The sequence below is a fragment of the Ixodes scapularis genome, unplaced genomic scaffold, assembly GCF_016920785.2.
Source record: "Ixodes scapularis isolate PalLabHiFi unplaced genomic scaffold, ASM1692078v2 PGA_scaffold0__279_contigs__length_252992795, whole genome shotgun sequence".
Lineage (NCBI taxonomy): Eukaryota > Metazoa > Arthropoda > Arachnida > Ixodida > Ixodidae > Ixodes > Ixodes scapularis.
In genome coordinates this window covers 252961540-252983004 of record NW_024609835.1, presented here as the reverse complement: position 1 = coordinate 252983004, position 21465 = coordinate 252961540, and the positions used below count along the sequence as shown (strand labels likewise).

Here is a 21465-nt window from a genome sequence, read left to right as displayed (position 1 = left end):
CAGTTGGGGACAGAATGCGATTCAAAAACGACACAACAGTTAACTGGTGGAGCCCAACGTCCCGCTTCGTCTTTTGGGGGAGTTTATTTCTTCAAATAAGATACATGTCTGAATATAGAATCAATAATGATTTTATATCTCCCACGGTATATAGAGAAATTCAAGCAGAATAAAATATACGAATGTACAAACCGCGACACCGGCGGTATTTTATTTTGCTCAAACCGAGCGTGTCGAGGGACGCAAAATTTTAACACCTAGGTTGGGGCCTGAGATGAGCCCGTTTTAACGCGCAAATAATTGAGAAAATAGTGGAATTTGTCAGTGTACTTACGATAAAAAAAAAATTCGGAACTGACTCCTTCGTACTAACTGTCACGTTGTTTGCAGTATCGTCAATGCAACGGGGGCGAAGGGGTTCCGATTGACCGCTACAGCACTGTGGGGGGGGGAGGAGTTAGGACCTTCAACCTTCCCCCCACCCTCCCGTGGGTGCGCCACTGTGGGAGACTGTACACATCGCGACACTGTTAGCGTGAATACGATCATCGGCGGTTTTTTTTACATTTTGCTCGGACAGTGTATCGAGGGGCGCAAGGTTGTGACAGCTAGATTGGTGCATCAGATGAGCACTTTTCCCCACATAGATAATTTTGGTAATAGTGTGTCATCTGTCAATGTAAGATTGCATATTACGGAAATGACTCGCTCGTGAAGTGCACATCACCAGTGCAACGGCGAGGGGGGAAGGAGGAGGGGAGGGGGCGATGAATTTATTTACCCTTAAAGGTCCTCGTTGCGGACGTTACACTAAAAAAATCGTCCTAATATGCCCACAAAAAAAAATTTCACGGAGCTCTGGGGGGGGGGGGGGGGGGGGGGGAAGGGGTTATGACCCCTCAACACCCCCCCCCCCCCCCCCCCCCCCCGGTGGGTGCGCCACTGCAGCGATCAAACTATAATACGGGAAGGGTCCAGAAGGGTCGTGCGGGAATATTCCATTCAGCACGCCAGCCGCTCGTGGGCAGACGGTCGTACCGTTGAAGCAACGCTGCGCCGAGTCGGAGTGCCTGCTAGGCCTATTTGCCGAGCTCGCTTGCTCGGCGTCGGTAGATTCGTCGCCGTTGTAGCTTTTCTCGGGTGTTTGTGGATCCAGCGTTCTTCTTCGTCGTGGTCTGTTTCAGGCACTTTTTTTCTTGCTGCTTGAAGTCGGGACGCGCGAGAAGAACACGTAGAAAAATAAACATTCGTCGGTCGTCGTGGCCAAGTATAACTGAACAAGGACGCTATCGGCACTGTCGGCCCTACTGTAGTTGCTTCGTTTACCACACGATAGATGGCGCTTGGCTCTCAGCATTATCAGAGCCATATATAGGGGGAGAGTTTGGCCAGTAGGCGTGTCTTAAACGTTCCATCTGTCGCCATCGGAGGGCGTTGCAGCGGAAACCGGAAGTCGGCCCTGGTTTATTGACATCGCCGCCATATTTAAGCAACTTCAGTGGTGGTTGTGGTGTCGCGGTCATTGAACGGGGATTCGCTGCGTTTTGTGCTCGAGCCTGAAAGGTTACCGTTCGAAGTATTTGAGCGTGAAAATTCCCCAGTGGCCCGAGTGCCTGCAAGTGAAACTTCACCATGTGCATTGCCTTTCGATGGCCGTGCGGCGAGCGCCGATACCATAGCAGCGATGTTCGTGTCAGCAGCTGTGCACTGCGTTGGTGTGCGTGTAGTACGTGTTTCAGCAGATACGCCTGCCGCACGGATTACTCTGAGAACGTACAGAAATTTCTAAAACACTGTTTGCGTTAAGCAGTGCTTCCGCTTCGGCAGTGTTCATTTCCAGTACGTTTAGTGAAATCTGAGGGAGTGTGTGCGTCGATACTGCAGCAGCTGGTGCGTCAGTGTGCGTACGCGTTTCAACAGACACGCCTGCCGCAAGAATTAAAGCCGAACCACATGTAAGCGATTTAGCGAGCGACGGCGACAACGACGAGAGTCAGCGACGAGCGACGGAGATTTCTCACTGTCGCCCGTCACGTTGCTCACCGTCTTGGTCGCTTGCTCCCGTCGCTTTCATGGGGTTTGCCTTGTCGCGCGACTGACCGGGCGACAGCGAAGCGGGTAGCCGACTAGCCGTCGCTTGTCTCGTGCTTGCATGCGGTTTTTACTTTAGCGCGAGAACGGGCACGGGATGCGCTAAACTAATTGCTAGAAGGCTGTTTTTGTTAACAAGTGCTTCCGCTTCGACTCGTGAACGTTGAATGAAATCTGAGCGAGTGTTCTTTCGTGTATCTTGGACATGCTCGAGATATCCGCTCGTGACAGGAACCTAGGATGAAGCTCCGAGTACCTTGCTGTGCTAGTGCAATACAAACGCGTGCATGTCGTGATAAATCTTGTACAGGCGCTGGACCTGTAAAACCTAATCTATCCGGTTTTTGTCTTTCGCGGCTCGAAAGGCTTTCTTTGCATGTCCAGCACTGGTTTCATGAAAAGTAGCAGTATCGGCGTCTTTCAAAGCGACATGCTCAAGCAGATACCGCAATACCGCTTGCACCTTTGCATTTAATTGCATTATCATCATAACAGCAATCCCTTTGACGTATTGAAGCGCACCGAGACGAGCCTAATAGGAAAGTTATTACCGCGAAAGATCACCTTACGCTCATGTTTTGTCTGACGTCCGGCTGAAGCTTCTCTTTGTATATTGTTGACAATGTAAATGTAATTTAAACAGTTATCTCCGATCTGTGAAAACAGTTGTAGGGGCGTCACCAGATTCTTGCTATTGCAACTGACCGATGATGTAAATGTAAAACTGCTCTATTACATTTTCGACAAGGCATTTTCCTTGTAATTTTCTTTAAAAAGTCTTCACAATACTTTGTGTATGCAAGCAAAATATATGCAAGATTTTGTGGGAAATGGTCTGTGCACGGCATTGATGCGTGTCTATTTTACACATATTCACAATACAAAAAAAGATTAAAGGGTAAAAGACATGGTCCGGACATAATCCATAAAAGGCACTTGCTTTATTTAATTTGTTTTATTTTGGTGGTCACAAAACCCAAGTTCCATTTTGTACTCCTCACAATTTTGTTATGCTGTAAAACAGTTGTCAAACTATAAGGAATACAAGACATTGGCTTCGGGCAGAAATGAAGGAATGTAACATATTGTGCAACATTGTAAAGAAATATTTAATGAAGTGTTGCTATATACAAGAATAATTTGTATGCAGTTGCTTTCAGTGTAAGGGTGAACATAGTGTCATTAGATTGGTATTGAGAGTGCTTTCTCACAACACTTGCGAATTGGCACAACAGTAAATGTCTTCGCAGCACTGTCTTCTCTGCATTTTTGCCTGCTTTATTTAGGAGGGTCCGCTTGGATGTGCTGACAGCGACATGATATGCTCACCCTTAAATTATGGCGACTGTAACTACCACCCAACAAGGCTACTATATGTAACGCCTCCGAGGAGCAGCCATGCTTTTACTGGAGCCTGCCTGTGCAGCTGTCATCTTGTTTACTCCTTCCTTGACTCCTTTCTCTTTTAGATATAGTTGAATTCTTGAACGGCAGAAGTGCCTCACCAACTTCTCCTTTGCTTGGTGGCAATCTGGCAGCTCAATATTGCCACAGCCCTTCATCATTGCCCGACACAGCAGTGCGACAATTTTTGTCCCTCTCTCCAGCTCTCCTATACGAGCCCTAAAGATATTCTCACATGTAAAAAGAATCTTCCGAGCTGCTTCTGTGATGTGTGTTAGTGCACCCACGTTATATTCTTTCATATTTGTTAAGGGATCAAGATCTGTGGTGCTGTCACTGCGGACTGCTCTTATGCAGTTGTTACAGAGGGCATTGTTTTTTACTACTCGAGAAGCAACATAGCCGGCATAGTACTCAAAAGAATGTTGCTCGCTTAGCATCATCTCTGCCACTTCGACTTCGGCTGTCTCGGTCTCGCTTGGTATTGCAGCACTTTTGACGTTCAGGTCTTGGAGGTCAGCAAGGAAAAATGCTTCTGAATCATTTTCGTAGGATGTGTTATTCACGGGTCTAAAATACTGTGAGAGAGTTATTATTTTTAATGCCATCTTGAACTCCATGGGTGTTGGCATGGAGTTACGAAGTCGAACGGCCGAGAAGAAATTCTCTAGGCTGTCCTGAGTGAACCTCGAAGTGAGAACAAACTCAAAATTCTGCTCACGGAGCAGCAGTTGTTGCAGTTCAAGGATGGAGGTTGTTGACAAGAGAATGCCTGTTTGGACGGGCTTGAAGGTGCCATCGCCAATTCTCGCATTCAGAATCATCTCCCTGAAGTCCTCCAAAAAAGACAATGCCTTCTGATGGTTTTCCGGATTCTTTGTGCTCAATGCTAGGACAGGATGTCTACTTGACATGAGGTCGAACCAGTGGTTCGCCTGCTCCAGGAACCAGGCCGTAGTCAAGATAGTGCGATCCCACCCATGGACATCAACCATATATCGTAGGGCAGCAGCGGTAGAGTGGCTGATCACGTGCATGGCTGTGCTCACTTTCATTTTTTCGAAATGGTTGGGCTCAAGTACTTCCTTTCTCAGTTTTGGTGCTGGTTTAAAAGTTTGGTCCTCTTGGAACTTTGCAAGCCTGCGCACTGGTTCCAATGACACTTTGCGGAGGGCAGCCGATTCTTTTTAACTGTGTCCTCTGAGAGTGTGATCGTCTGGTTACGGAGCAGGTGACCACTAAGGTTCTTAATAAGGTGTGGAACATCTGCTAAGAACACAATTCTCTGATCTGGTATGCTAGGATGCCAAATGCCATTTGACACAACACTGTGCCTTCCAGCGGTGATGCCAAACGCCAGCCACATCGAGCGGTTGCAGGATCCCATATCTGTGGTGATGGCTACGACGGTCAGGCCAATCTGGTGACATTCTTCAATAATCGCCAGTGTTACCACTGATGCATCTTTTCCACTGTATGAGCCACCTGGAGGTTGATATGCAAGGACATTTTGTAGGTACTCTGTGCATGTCTTGTGTATGAATGGATACACGGGAATGCAGCAGGTAGATCAATCACAAGTATTGGATTCTCTGGCTGTGGTTTGCACTGTAAATTAATATCACCCTGTCCTTGATTGGGTTTCCATACTGCTCCTTGCGTTCCCTTTCATACTTGGCATAATTTCCGCTAAATCTTGGAATGAAGCTTATACTAACATGCTTGTGATATACTTATAAAAAATGTTAGATTAACTTTATTTTATTTAAAAAAAAAAAGATTGGAACGGAAAGCAAGTTTAGGACAGCCGACAAACAAAAATGAGAACCTGTTCAGTTTTGTTCTGTTACCCCCTGTTCGTGCTGTTCGCATGTTAAACCAGAACAAACGTCCCACCTATCACTGGTCATAGGTTGTTTAATCATTCCCTTCCAGCAGCCTTGTGAACACTACTGCTACCCCTTTTCTCCCCCTCAATGCTCGTCATCTTTAAATGTCTACTCTGTGTAATCTCCTTTGCTCCGTTTCTATGCTGTCACTTTAAAATATAGTCATGTGTCGTTAATATGGACTCGACACAGTGTTTGGGGACGGACTGCGTGAATACATTCCTCCTTGTCTTGTTATTATTGACAACTTGCATTGTAAACAACTTTTTGGGGAACAGAGGCATCCATATTAACGAGACATGACCGTATTACAACCCTCATATACAAGGCAGGGTTCTCCACACGATGGGTGGCAGTGGTTTTCATACCCACGTCTACCAGTTGGCTCACTCTCAATCCCTATGATGTCGCACCCAGCTTTATTTTCTGTTGCGACCGCAGTGAATTGTGAGCAGTCTGAAGTGCTACACGGTGCATATGTTTGAAATCTGTATGTTAGATGGTTGCTCGTGGACGACGTGGTTAGTCACTATATCCCAGGAAAAAATGACAGCACTGAAAATGGCAATACAAAATGCTTATTATTTTCACTAACATTGTCAAGCACATATACATGATTCTGGTTAGTTTGCATGCATGAAAATTAGTAGAAATAATTTCGCTGCAGTCAATGACAGGATTAGAATCAAAGGAAGGTTTTTCCTGATGTCCCCCTCAAGTGCGAGTCTTGTATCCCAGGACCGTTTCCTGATCTATGCACATATCTCACCCAGAGGATAAGGGATTAATACGCCACATGACCAGCTGTATGGGGACGACGAAGAGAGTGCCCAGCAGTAGAGCTTGATCGGTGCCGTGATGCCATCTTTGCCTCTATCACAAGTCTAATTCAGCATGCACAAAACGGGTGGAAAGGCTTGCAATTTATGTGAAATTAACTGCATGAATGTCACTGTGATTGTAGTTGGGAGAGCCGGTACATGTCAAAGAATTCAAAACGGCACGAAGACACAGAGACGGCACTGACTATTTCCTTTACTAAAAAATATGAACTATATATAAAAGACAAGACAAAAAAACCGAGGCAGGAGATGCCTTCATAAAATCATCCCATACTGCACTGTCATAGGATGTACATGTGTACAATGTGCACATGTGCATCACAACAGATGCAGTTGTCCCTTTAAAAGTTTAGGAACATAAAAATGTAGGCCAAACATCTCCACAGTTTGGCCAGAGAAGTCCGCTTACATTCAGTCCCGACATCTGCATTAATGCTATAGTTCCAGTCACAAACTGAGGACAATTCTGTGACAATGTGGTGGGGAGTGACTTGACAAAGGCATGTCCTGACTTTGTCTTATAACAGTTCCTTCTTTTACATATGTGCATTTTGAAGTAAATTTAAATGACATCTCATGGCCACTGCTGTATCCATGTCTTACGTCTGCGCTTTTTTTTCTGTACATATTCACGGACTTTGGTTTTCACATGTAAAAGTGACAAGCAAGGCTGACGAAGAGATGCTGAAGTGATTTGGTCGAAACACTAGGTACTGTCCCGATAGAGCTGGTCACGAGAACTAAAAATACATCTTGCAGTTATTTCACCCACTGCTTAAAGGGATACTGAACCGAAATTTTGAGCTCATGAAACGAAGCTGAACGAATTGGGGAGGAGGAGCGATCGTGACGCCCCAAGCGGTTAACTTTAAAACTACACGGATGGGGACAACATTTACAATGATTCAGCGCTCAGCCAACATCACCGAACGCGGCGTCAGCGTTCGGCTGCAGTTCTTGTTCTCTCGTGAGGGGGTGGAGGGGTCTTTTGTTTCCACTTCGGCCTGCATGAACAATGCAGCATGCACGGTCCCAGCTCTGCACAAAAGCCGAAGTGGGTCAAGCTCGCATTCTCTGAGGATAGATCCGGCACTTAACGTCGCTTCGTCGATTGTTAGTATTTTTACATTAAACTCTGCCCCGCGCTCTATTGTAGAAGGTGACATGGACATGTCCATAAGGCCTGTGGGCATGTGCACAGGCCTTGTGTTGAGTAAACACCGAGGGTGGGGGACAACAAACGGGTTAGAGCGCCCCCAAAGTTCGATTTCCTGCCCAATAGGCGGGACGCTGCAAAACCCAAAAAACATCACTCTTACAGCAATATCTCCAACGGATCGCCGTACTTTTGGAAAAGAAGTGCACGATCGAGCACGTCCGAAGAGGCCAACAAGACGAGTCACATCACGATTTTCATTCCCTCTCCTCCTCGCTACGTCTTGTCAAGTTTGTGAACCGAAGCGAGGCTGCTTCCCCTCATTCTCAAATGTTCCAGAACAATTACGTCATAGACCTGGCCATAATCATGCCCTTTTTTTCCGAAAGTACTGCCATCCATTTGAGCTATAGATGTACAAGTGATGTTTTGTGGTTCGTAGCGTCCCGCTCAATACCTCTGTGGCCTAATTTTGCGAAATCCAGCTTTCAGTTCAGTATCCCCTTAAGGCATCTGCAGCAATGATCAAGCTGCACCTGGTGATGCTCTAATGTTATTCAAACGGGCAATGCAATGATTTTTGGACTTTGAACGATCGTGGGAATGATTCCTCGATATCTAAATAAAGAACAGAAAGCCATATGTCGGGGTACCTCTAAACACTCGCACCGTCTTGCGGGTGACGTCAAGGTAGGGACCACATAGTTTCCCGTTGGGTTCTGTCCCCAGGACATCCGGCACTCCTTCCGAGAACACGCGAGTGTAATTGCACTCGCGTGTGAGTGTTGAGAGGTACCCCGACATATGGTTTTCTTGCACGAAAAAAGACATCAATAGGCTGGAAATGGTACAAAGAAAAGCAGTTAGATTCATCTATGGGGTATATAACAGGCATGCTTCAGTTCGTAAGTTACTTAAAATAAAGCACAATTATCAACCCTTAGCACAAAAAATACTATTAACAGATAGAAACTGCTCTTCCAGGTAATTCATGGCATGATCAACATCAATCGGGACAAGTACATTTCATTTTCTGCACGTTCCAATACATATAACCAAGATTCGTATTATATTATTGAGCCATTGCCGCAAAATAATGCTTTCCAATACTCATATTTTCCTCGCACTTTCAAAGATTGGAATAACTTGCCCGCTGAAATAAAGAGCTCTAGTTTCCTAATTTCATTTCTTGGTTGTGTACGAAACCATTTTAATGTTGAGTGAAAATGTTGTTTGTACTTGCTTGCATGTTTTTCTTTTCGTGACATATTAGTGTCATTTGTAATGTCATGAATGCAACCATTCCTACAATGGTACTGAACAAGGACCACTAGTATAAATAAATAAATAAATAATGGACTCTTCAAGAATTAGCATCGCCAAAGATCACGGCAAGCGATCGAGGCAAAAGACAGTTTGCCATGGGGATGACAGGGGGGGGGGGGGGGGGGGGGGGTCTAGCAGCGGAGAGGCGATGGTTTGGTTCACTTACGCCTGTTTTCCTGATGAGACACCTTGGTTCTCGTGATCGCTATTTGCAGCTGCACATCAGGAAATTATGTGATTTTTCCTTTGCGATTACGCAGTGGAATCACACTATTTAGGAGAAAAGTGGTGCATTGTGTCTCACTTGTGCCAAAAACAAAAACGGTGAGGAAAATACGAGGTGCAAATTCTTTCAACGTTAAAATCACTGCACTGCCCCTTTAAGTGTGCCGAGCGATAGGCAGCAAGCTCGAGAAGGAGCTTACATGCTTCATGTAGGTGCCCTTCGATTCTTGTCCAGTCAATGTCTGTGATAGGTACTTCTGGTCATTTTATTTGTTAGAATATAAAGGTTAGTTTCATTTGTTAAATATTAGCCAACTTTTTGGAAACATCTGAAAATAAGATTTGCAAGCTCACTCTTCTGATTGTAGAAAATGGTAAACATCCCCTGAGCTGAGGAATGCATACAGGGTGTTTCTCAAAATGCGAGCCAAATTGTTCCTGCGAAAAGTATTCACCTCACAGAGAAAACGGGCAGGTTGTATTCGTCCCTGCCAAAGGGCCCATTTGAAAAAAACTAATGATGTTCAGCCTAATTAGTTTATTAATTGATTTAGAGAAATTACCTTTTAAAATCTAAAATAACTATACCCGTTTTCACCTCAAGGACCGTCGTAAAAAAAGTCCGGCACCTTGCAGAGCATTTTCTATTTCCCCGTTTCTGTGGAGAATAAAGATATATAGGTGAATTCGAAATTAGATTTATGCTATCTTATAAAGCCACACTAGTCTGAAACGCCAAAGGCATCGCTTTTTCCTCCGACAACCAAATCTCGTAAGAACAACCAAATCTCGTAAGAACTACTTCGCGCTGCGTATGAATATTGCGCAAAACTTGTGTTTTTCTTGAAGTGAAAACGGGTATAGATCAACTCATTTTAGAAAAACATCAGGCATCACAACATTTTATGACGTTCTGAAGGAAAAGGCCAATTTGAATGCGTTTATGTTTTAGTTTCCCATCGAAATGCAATCTTTGCTGAGGCACGCAGCTGACGTCTTGCCTCAACCGTAGAATGAAAGGAAGTGCGGCTCACATGCACTGCGCACCTCGGCCACCGGAGGGCAGATCGATAGCACAAAGATTGCGCTCCGAAAGAAACCGAAACCTAGTAAAGCATTCAAATTAACCTTTTTTTTCTCCCGGAAAGTCGGAAAATGCTCCGTGCGCCTTATATCATTATAAAATGAGTTCTCGTCATACCTTTAACTTAATAGTTAAAAAACTAATTTTCAAAATTTTTTTATAAACAAATTATACTGAATGCTATTATTTTTTCAGATGGGCCCTTTGGCAGAAACCAATACCCCATTGACACTTTTTTTGTGCGATGCACACTTTTCACAGAAACAATTTGGTTCACGTTTTGAGAAACATTCTGTATAAAACAACGTAATAGAAAAAGAAAGGGAGTACAAAAATAAAATTGAATACCCCAATTTTAAGTTCAGGTTTTTAGCTGATTTCATGGTAGATGTGACTGGTGACATTGCAGTCTTCTAGGATCCTGTACCATATGTACTGCCATTGAAAGTAGAGCTACTCAAGCATTCAAAAATGAGCAACTACAGTTGTGGGCTAGGGGCATTATTGGGCATAGTGTTTCAACATAAGGAAATCTTATACTTTAACTGTAAGGAACACAGACACAACCTTTTATAGCTCAATGAACCCCTGACACACATAATGACCAATGGAACTAATATCTTAAAATGGAAAAACTTCATGCGTATTGTGAAAATAAAATTCCCTATGTCACGAAATGCATTTATAAAAAAAAGTCATTTAAAGGGATACTGAACTGAAATTTGGATTTCACAAAATAAGGTCGCAGAAGCATAGAACGGGACACTATGAACTCCAAAACCTCACTTATACATCCATATCTCAAACAGATGGCTATACTTAAGGAAAACAAGAGCGCGATCAAGCAAGGGCAATGAGGCTATGCCGTCATTGCCTTCCTCGAAAATAAGAGAATGAGGGGAAGCGGCCTCGCTTCGGTTCACCAGATCGACGGGGCGTATCGAGGAGTGCGAATGAGAAATGTGACGTGACTTGTCTCGTCGGCCGTGTTCAATCGCATGCTTCTTTTCCAAAAATACGGCGATCCGTTGGAGATATCAGCGTATGAGTGATGTATTTGGATTTTGCAGCGTCCCGCCTAGTTTTGTGAGCTTGAAATTTCGTTTCAGTATCACTTTAAAGCACTACACTCGTACCTCTGGCCACTCCGCACTAAATAAGTGACTGAGTGGTCTAAAAACAAATACCTGAAGCATTGAATGCGGTAAATTCACAGATCTAAGGAAGGTGACAAGCTTGCTCGCATGCCACTTGAAACGAGTTACCAACCTCTGTAGTGGTATGCTACCACCTGTTTTCATCTTGATGAGGCGCCTCCAAGCATAAAAACGAGGGCGTGAGTGGCCTTCCTCAGAGTGTCCTTAGGCACCCCAGGAACTGTCAACGTCGTCCACCCTCGGATGCACCCTGTCGAAGTGTCGTACTCAAACTTGTCTTGGATAGCCATCTCGTCTATCATAAGTACGCACTTCCGCTCCTCTTCACGAAGATGGGAGACTTTAGCTTTGAGTAGCACGAAGATCTCGCCCAGGATGCCGGGTTCAAACTTGATGCCTAGACCATGGAGGAACACCACATCAATGCAGTGACAGCTGAATCATAATCTCGAGCAGACTGCAAAAGAAAGCAAGCTTTCTGGTATTTATGAAAATACTTGAGTGTGTAGAATATGAGTGTCTTGTTGCATTACACCAAAGTTCTGCATTTTTCCTCTAAACTAAAAAGAAAAATGGCATACATTTTTTCTTTAAAAAAAATTTCAAGTATTTTTATGCAGATTTCTTTTTGCATCGTAAAGAAATGCTGCTCCTTAAAGCAAGACGTGATAGCTTTACATGTATTGTGCACTACGTTCTTGCTGAATCAATTAAATAAAAAAATACTGTTACAATATAATAAATTGCTAACCTTCTAGTCGCCGCCTCATCGTCCTTGTTGATGGGTAAGGCTGTTGTTTGGAACGAAGCACATTGTAGCCGGTGTTTCCACAGGAAAAATGAATCTGGAGAGAATCTTTGATCGTCTGTGGTGACCACTTGACTTGAGTCTTTCCACGCCGTGAGAGGAAGAGAATTTGGTCGTCATTAAACAGGCCCCTCAGGTTTGATTCAAGGTTTTCCTTCGCACGTATTAAGGAGAGATTGCGACGCTTTAGCATTCTGCTCTGCCGTTCAAGTTGCTGAATTCTCTCCTTGAGCTGGCTCATCAGATCTGGTGTAATAGGTGACGTGCTCTGCAAGAATTATAGCATAGTTAAAATATCAGAACCATGACAAATAAAAATGCTCAATATGTAGTGCTACAAAACAAAAACTGACAAAGTTATATTATTGCATGATGAGACAATTCATATAGGTGCCAGAGAAAATTGGACATTTGTAATCACCGTGGCAGTTGAAGTAGATGGACTCTGCTTGGGGAGTGTAAGCGTGGAACAACCAGGGACGGCAAGCACGCTTGTTGGCAGCGTTAATGCTATCAGCTGCAGAGAGGTTTGAAAGGACTTAGGTCAGTGCCTAAACAAAGGCGTCTAAACAAAATAGAAGTTTATACTGCGACCTCACCGTAGGCTCAGCAGCATTTCTCACATCCATGACTAATGGCTGGGCCCTAGTGGCCGTCGTAGGAGGACCAGACGCCGCGAAAGCTGTCGGCTGCAGAGGTGTTTTATGACGAACAAGTCAGTGAGGGAAAGGAAGCCATCTCTATGTAGAAGGACTTGATTACAGCAGGCTGAGCAGAATTGCTTACGTCTGTGACTAGAGGTAGGGTCCCGGATGTCGCAGGACGAATGGGCTCCGCAAACGTCGTCGGCTGCAGAGAAGTTTCACGACAAACAAGTCAGTACGTGAAGGAAAGGAAGCACTCTCTAAGTAGAAGGACTTTATTACAGCAGGCTGAGCAGAATTGCTTACGTCTGCGACTAGAGGTAGGGTCCGGGATGTCGCAGGACGAACGGGCTCCGCAAACGTCGTCGGCTGCAGAGAAGTTTCACGACAAACAAGTCAGCACAAGAAGGAAAGGAAGTCATCTCTATGTAGAAGGACTTGCTTACAGCAGGCTGAGCAGAATTGCTTACGTCTGTGACTAGAGGTAGGGTCCCGGATGTCGCAGGACGAACAGGCTCCACAAATGTCGGCTGCAGAGAAGTTTCACGACGAACAAGTCAGCACGTGAAGGAAAGGAAGTCATCTCTAGGTAGAAGGACTTGCTTACAGCAGGCTGAGCAGAATTGCTTACGTCTATGACTAGAGGTAGGGTCCCGGATGTCGCAGGACAAATGGGCTCCGCAAACGTCGTCGGCTGCAGAGAAGTTTCACGACAAACAAGTCAGCACGTGAAGGAAAGGAAGTCATCTCTATGTAGAAGGACTTGCTTACAGCAGGCTGAGCAGAATTGCTTACGTCTATGACTAGAGGTAGGGTCCCGGATGTCGCAGGACAAATGGGCTCCGCAAACGTCGTCGGCTGCAGAGAAGTTTCACGACAAACAAGTCAGCACGTGAAGGAAAGGAAGTCATCTCTATGTAGAAGGACTTGCTTACAGCAGGCTGAGCAGAATTGCTTACAGCAGGCTGAGCAGAATTGCTTACGTCTGTGACTAGAGGTGGGGTCCCGGATGTCGCAGGACGAATGGGCTCCGCAAACGTCGTCGGCTGCAGAGAAGTTTCACGACGAACAAGTCAGCACGTGAAGGAAAGGAAGTCACCTCTATGTAGAAGGACTTTCTTACAGCAGGCTGAGCAGAATTGCTTACGTCTATGACTAGAGGTAGGGTCCCGGATGTCGCAGGACGAATGGGCTCCACAAATGTCGTCGGCTGCAGAGAAGTTTCACGACAAACAAGTCAGCACGTGAAGGAAAGGAAGTCATCTCTATGTAGAAGGACTTGCTTACAGCAGGCTGAGCAGAATTGCTTACGTCTATGACTAGAGGTAGGGTCCCGGATGTCGCAGGACAAATGGGCTCCGCAAACGTCGTCGGCTGCAGAGAAGTTTCACGACAAACAAGTCAGCACGTGAAGGAAAGGAAGTCATCTCTATGTAGAAGGACTTGCTTACAGCAGGCTGAGCAGAATTGCTTACAGCAGGCTGAGCAGAATTGCTTACGTCTGTGACTAGAGGTGGGGTCCCGGATGTCGCAGGACGAATGGGCTCCGCAAACGTCGTCGGCTGCAGAGAAGTTTCACGACGAACAAGTCAGCACGTGAAGGAAAGGAAGTCACCTCTATGTAGAAGGACTTTCTTACAGCAGGCTGAGCAGAATTGCTTACGTCTATGACTAGAGGTAGGGTCCCGGATGTCGCAGGACGAATGGGCTCCACAAATGTCGTCGGCTGCAGAGAAGTTTCACGACAAACAAGTCAGCACGTGAAGGAAAGGAAGTCATCTCTATGTAGAAGGACTTGCTTACAGCAGGCTGAGCAGAATTGCTTACAGCAGGCTGAGCAGAATTGCTTACGTCTGCGACTAGAGGTAGGGTCCGGGATGTCGCAGGACGAACGGGCTCCGCAAACGTCGTCGGCTGCAGAGAAGTTTCACGACGAACAAGTCAGCACGTGAAGGAAAGGAAGTCATCTCTAGGTAGAAGGACTTGCTTACAGCAGGCTGAGCAGAATTGCTTACGTCTATGACTAGAGGTAGGGTCCCGGATGTCGCAGGACGAATGGGCTCCACAAATGTCGTCGGCTGCAGAGAAGTTTCACGACAAACAAGTCAGCACGTGAAGGAAAGGAAGTCATCTCTAGGTAGAAGGACTTGCTTACAGCAGGCTGAGCAGAATTGCTTACGTCTATGACTAGAGGTAGGGTCCCGGATGTCGCAGGACAAATGGGCTCCGCAAACGTCGTCGGCTGCAGAGAAGTTTCACGACAAACAAGTCAGCACGTGAAGGAAAGGAAGTCATCTCTATGTAGAAGGACTTGCTTACAGCAGGCTGAGCAGAATTGCTTACAGCAGGCTGAGCAGAATTGCTTACGTCTGTGACTAGAGGTGGGGTCCCGAATGTCGCAGGACGAATGGGCTCCGCAAACGTCGTCGGCTGCAGAGAAGTTTCACGACGAACAAGTCAGCACGTGAAGGAAAGGAAGTCACCTCTATGTAGAAGGACTTTCTTACAGCAGGCTGAGCAGAATTGCTTACGTCTATGACTAGAGGTAGGGTCCCGGATGTCGCAGGACGAATGGGCTCCGCAAATGTCGTCTGCTGCAGAGAAGTTTCACGACAAACAAGTCAGCACGTGAAGGAAAGGAAGGCATTTCTATGTAGAAGGACTTGATTACAGCAGGCTGAGCAGAATTGCTTACGTCTGTGACAAGAGGTAGGGTCCGGGATGTCGCAGGACGAATGGGCTCCGCAAACGTCGTCGGCTGCAAAGAAGTTTCACGACGAACAAGTCAGTATGTGAGGGAAAGGAAGCACTCTCTATGCAGAAGGACTTGCTTACAACAGGCTGAGCAGAATTGCTTACGTCTGTGACTAGAGGTAAGGTCCGGGATGTCGCAGGACGAACAGGCTCCACAAATGTCGGCTGCAGAGAAGTTTCACGACGAACAAGTCAGCACGTGAAGGAAAGGAAGTCATCTCTATGTAGAAGGACGTGCTTACAGCAGGCTGAGCAGAATTGCTTACGTCTGTGACTAGAGGTAGGGTCCCGGATGTCGCAGGACGAATGGGCTCCGCAAACGTCGTCGGCTGCAGAGAAGTTTCACGACGAACAAGTCAGCACGTGAAGGAAAGGAAGTCACCTCTACGTAGAAGGACTTGCTTACAGCAGGCTGAGCAGAATTGCTTACGTCTATGACTAGAGGTGGGGTCCCGGATGTCGCAGGACGAATGGGCTCCGCAAATGTCGGCTGCAGAGAAGTTTCACGACGAACAAGTCAGCACGTGAAGGAAAGGAAGTCATCTCTATGTAGAAGGACTTGCTTACAGCAGGCTGAGCAGAATTGCTTACGTCTATGACTAGAGGTGGGGTCCCGGATGTCGCAGGACGAATGGGCTCCACAAATGTCGGCTGCAGAGAAGTTTCACGACGAACAAGTCAGCACGTGAAGGAAAGGAAGTCATCTCTATGTAGAAGGACTTGATTACAGCAGGCTGAGCAGAATTGCTTACGTCTGTGACAAGAGGTAGGGTCCGGGATGTCGCAGGACGAATGGGCTCCGCAAACGCCGTCGGCTGCAAAGAAGTTTCACGACGAACAAGTCAGTATGTGAGGGAAAGGAAGCACTCTCTATGCAGAAGGACTTGCTTACAGCAGGCTCAGCAGAATTGCTTACGTCTGTGACTAGAGGTAAGGTCCGGGATGTCGCAGGACGAACAGGCTCCGCAAATGTCGGCTGCAGAGAAGTATCACAACGAACAAGTCAGCACGTGAAGGAAAGGAAGTCATCTCTATGTAGAAGGACGTGCTTACAGCAGGCTGAGCAGAATTGCTTACCTCTGTGACTAGAGGCAGGGTCCCGGATGTCGCAGGACAAACAGGCTCCACAAATGTCGGCTGCAGAGAACTTTCACGACGAACAAGTCAGCAGTGAGCACGTGAAGGAAAGGAAGTCACCTCTATGTAGAAGGACTTGCTTACAGCAGGCTGAGCAGAATTGCTTACGTCTATGACTAGAGGTGGGGTCCCGGATGTCACAGGACGAATGGGCTCCACAAATGTCGTCGGCTGCAGAGAAGTTTCATGACGAACAAGTCAGCACGTGAAGGAAAGGAAGTCATCTCTAGGTAGAAGGACTTGCTTACAGCAGGCTGAGCAGAATTGCTTACGTCTATGACTAGAGGTAGGGTCCCGGATGTCGCAGGACGAATGGGCTCCACAAATGTCGTCGGCTGCAGAGAAGTTTCACGACAAACAAGTCAGCACGTGAAGGAAAGGAAGTCATCTCTAGGTAGAAGGACTTGCTTACAGCAGGCTGAACAGAATTGCTTACGTCTATGACTAGAGGTAGGGTCCCGGATGTCGCAGGACAAATGGGCTCCGCAAACGTCGTCGGCTGCAGAGAAGTTTCACGACAAACAAGTCAGCACGTGAAGGAAAGGAAGTCATCTCTATGTAGAAGGACTTGCTTACAGCAGGCTGAGCAGAATTGCTTACAGCAGGCTGAGCAGAATTGCTTACGTCTGTGACTAGAGGTGGGGTCCCGAATGTCGCAGGACGAATGGGCTCCGCAAACGTCGTCGGCTGCAGAGAAGTTTCACGACGAACAAGTCAGCACGTGAAGGAAAGGAAGTCACCTCTATGTAGAAGGACTTTCTTACAGCAGGCTGAGCAGAATTGCTTACGTCTATGACTAGAGGTAGGGTCCCGGATGTCGCAGGACGAATGGGCTCCGCAAATGTCGGCTGCTGCAGAGAAGTTTCACGACAAACAAGTCAGCACGTGAAGGAAAGGAAGGCATTTCTATGTAGAAGGACTTGATTACAGCAGGCTGAGCAGAATTGCTTACGTCTGTGACAAGAGGTAGGGTCCGGGATGTCGCAGGACGAATGGGCTCCGCAAACGTCGTCGGCTGCAAAGAAGTTTCACGACGAACAAGTCAGTATGTGAGGGAAAGGAAGCACTCTCTATGCAGAAGGACTTGCTTACAACAGGCTGAGCAGAATTGCTTACGTCTGTGACTAGAGGTAAGGTCCGGGATGTCGCAGGACGAACAGGCTCCACAAATGTCGGCTGCAGAGAAGTTTCACGACGAACAAGTCAGCACGTGAAGGAAAGGAAGTCATCTCTATGTAGAAGGACGTGCTTACAGCAGGCTGAGCAGAATTGCTTACGTCTGTGACTAGAGGTAGGGCCCCGGATGTCGCAGGACGAATGGGCTCCGCAAACGTCGTCGGCTGCAGAGAAGTTTCACGACGAACAAGTCAGCACGTGAAGGAAAGGAAGTCACCTCTACGTAGAAGGACTTGCTTACAGCAGGCTGAGCAGAATTGCTTACGTCTATGACTAGAGGTGGGGTCCCGGATGTCGCAGGACGAATGGGCTCCGCAAATGTCGGCTGCAGAGAAGTTTCACGACGAACAAGTCAGCACGTGAAGGAAAGGAAGTCATCTCTATGTAGAAGGACTTGCTTACAGCAGGCTGAGCAGAATTGCTTACGTCTATGACTAGAGGTGGGGTCCCGGATGTCGCAGGACGAATGGGCTCCACAAATGTCGGCTGCAGAGAAGTTTCACGACGAACAAATCAGCACGTGAAGGAAAGGAAGTCATCTCTATGTAGAAGGACTTGATTACAGCAGGCTGAGCAGAATTGCTTACGTCTGTGACAAGAGGTAGGGTCCGGGATGTCGCAGGACGAATGGGCTCCGCAAACGCCGTCGGCTGCAAAGAAGTTTCACGACGAACAAGTCAGTATGTGAGGGAAAGGAAGCACTCTCTATGCAGAAGGACTTGCTTACAGCAGGCTCAGCAGAATTGCTTACGTCTGTGACTAGAGGTAAGGTCCGGGATGTCGCAGGACGAACAGGCTCCGCAAATGTCGGCTGCAGAGAAGTATCACAACGAACAAGTCAGCACGTGAAGGAAAGGAAGTCATCTCTATGTAGAAGGACGTGCTTACAGCAGGCTGAGCAGAATTGCTTACCTCTGTGACTAGAGGCAGGGTCCCGGATGTCGCAGGACAAACAGGCTCCACAAATGTCGGCTGCAGAGAACTTTCACGACGAACAAGTCAGCAGTGAGCACGTGAAGGAAAGGAAGTCACCTCTATGTAGAAGGACTTGCTTACAGCAGGCTGAGCAGAATTGCTTACGTCTATGACTAGAGGTGGGGTCCCGGATGTCACAGGACGAATGGGCTCCGCAAATGTCGGCTGCAGAGAAGTTTCACGACGAACAAGTCAGCACGTGAAGGAAAGGAAGTCATCTCTATGTAGAAGGACTTGCTTACAGCAGGCTGAGCAGAATTGCTTACGTCTGTGACTAGAGGTAGGGTCCCGGATGTCGCAGGACGAATGGGCTCCGCAAATGTCGTCTGCTGCAGAGAAGTTTCACGACAAACAAGTCAGTATGTGAGGGAAAGGAAATCATCTCTATGTAGGAGGACTTGATTATGGCAGGCTGAGCAGAATTTCTTACATCTGTGACTAGAGGCAGGGTCTCAACCAGCATAGGAGAACTGCAGCCATCAGATGCTGATGGCTGCAGAGAGGTTCCAAGTGATAGGTTAGAGAGGTGCAGTCAGCCAAGAAAAAAAGAACGAGGCCTCTACTTGAAGACATTTTATGAATTAAACACAGACTGAAAGGTGTTCCCTGTAACTTGCTGCACTGTGTTGGGCAGTGGTGACCAAACTGAAGCAGTTGACACCGGTGTGGGCTCTAACTACAGCAATTGATTTCGAGGAATGGCATCAGTACGGCAAAGTTGTAAGAGGAAAGTTGGTCATCTTGAATAAGCAAGAATAAGGTTTCATGATCTCACCACAGAATCAGCTGCGTTGTCAAAGTCATGGAGCAACAGCAAGGTCCGAGCTGCATCGAAATCGCTTGATGGTCTGGGCGAAGTATGCTACAGAGAATTTTCAGAGATTGAAAGTGTAGTCTAATAACACTGCAGTTTCTCTTCAGAAAACTAATTCAGTTCTCATTTCTCAAGTGCCAAGGATACCTGTGTAACCAACCCGGAGTCAGTATTCATAGGCAGTTCAGTGCCAGTGGGTGAAGCCCGTGGGCAAAAATTTAGTAAGAAATAATTTTGAGGTTATGTCCCTTTGTGCCCATTATGTTATCCACACTATTGCAATTGGAAATCAGCAACGAAAAAGAAATGTTGCATGCACTCATTTGCAAAGATCACTGCGTGAAACAGGTTGATTACTTGTAATGAGCAGTAACAACAAAGGATAACCATACTTTGTCATTTGTAGCACCTCGTTCCTTTGGCGGCTTCCTCTCCTTTAGAGGTCTCTTGAGCGCATTGTGTGCAAATAAGGACGGGACGGCTGTAGATTTAAGTTTTCTCCACCCATCTTCTCTATTCATTTCAAACTGGGATGATTCGAAATGCACCTGAAACCAGAAGTCAAGTTTTATTGGAAACATATATCGTCACAAAGGTGCGAGTCTCTCAAATTCATTGAGGTTTATCAAGCTAGTTTTGCTCAACTGCAAAGGCAGACATTGATCACAATGATTTTTGCCACACCCATTCTTACACGTTGGATAAAGCCACCTGATCCTATTAAAAGTGTCCCATTAAATTAAAACTCGTAGTTAATCTAGGCATGCTCGGTTGTGTTCACTGATCAGAAACACTCCTGAATGCCTTAGCACAGTGGTTCTCAGCCATGGATGTGTCGGGGGCCCTTTGCGGACCACTGGCAGTGATGGGGGACCTTTTCCAGCGAGAGGGGGGGGGGGGGGACACGTTAGTAAGTTAACACATATGGAGCACGAAACAGGTGCCTTTTATTGCTACGTAGCAGAAAAACATAAAACAAAGGTGCTAGATCACTTCATTCTGGTCAGTTCATCAGTACGTGGCACACTCGAGCTTCAAACTACAAAAAACGTGCCAACTAAAAAAAAAAAAAAAAATTTGTTGAGGGTCTCGCGGATTCCAGAAGTGGCTTCGCGGACCACCTGGGGTCCGCGGACCCCTATTTGGGAACCACTGCCTTAGCAGTTGGCACTTCGACGGAAATTGGACAAACAGGTTATATATTTGACCACCCTTCATCAACTGACACAAGGTCAAAGGAGCGCGCGGCAAAGGGGAAACAAGAAAAACAAAGCCGCCAGCGGCAGACCAGCGACATCAGTACCACACTAACTTGCATGAGTGGGACGTACGCGAAGGAGCACCGATTTGTTTACATGCTATTACCACCTCGGGAGCAAGTTACAAATTAAGTCGAGTTCAAATACCACTGTTCTGGCGAACTCCGCGCCGTCAATATAGGGAACATATTTAATATAACAAAATCGACTTACCTCACACAGTGTCATTCGTTCAGAGGGTTTCCACTTGTCCTTCTTCATTTTTGCCAGCCATATTTTCCGCCGTGCTTTGTCTGTTGGCAGTTTGAAAAGTCGGAACCCTTTTTTAGTGCTGTTGCTGCACCCGACAGCACAGCAGCCGGCCATTCCATTTCCGTTCACGGCAAAAAGACGAAGCAAAACGCCGCCGTCGCCGAAAAACTTGAACGCGGCTGCAGCGCGATACGTATGGGCTGGGTGGAATGCTTAAAAATGGCGGTTTGTTTTGGCGCGCATGGAGCGTCCCGGATGTTACCGGAAGTGACACTTGCATCATGTTGCTAGGCGACGACGTGTCGAATCAGAACGTACATTGTCATCACGTGATGGGCGGTGCTAGAAAAGCGGCGAGATCACACACTGGCCAAACTCTCCCCCTATATATGGCTCTGAGCATTATCAAATTTGGCAATTTTCGACACATCTCTAAGTATGCTGCGAAATGTGAATCTGAATATTATTTAAC

General features: G+C 46.6%; 1 pseudogene; it reads right to left on the bottom strand.

Moving 5' to 3' along the window:
* Nucleotides 1-3147: 3147 nt before the first annotated feature.
* On the bottom strand, nucleotides 3148-20303 carry LOC115318959 (annotated as a pseudogene).
* Nucleotides 20304-21465: the final 1162 nt, after the last annotated feature.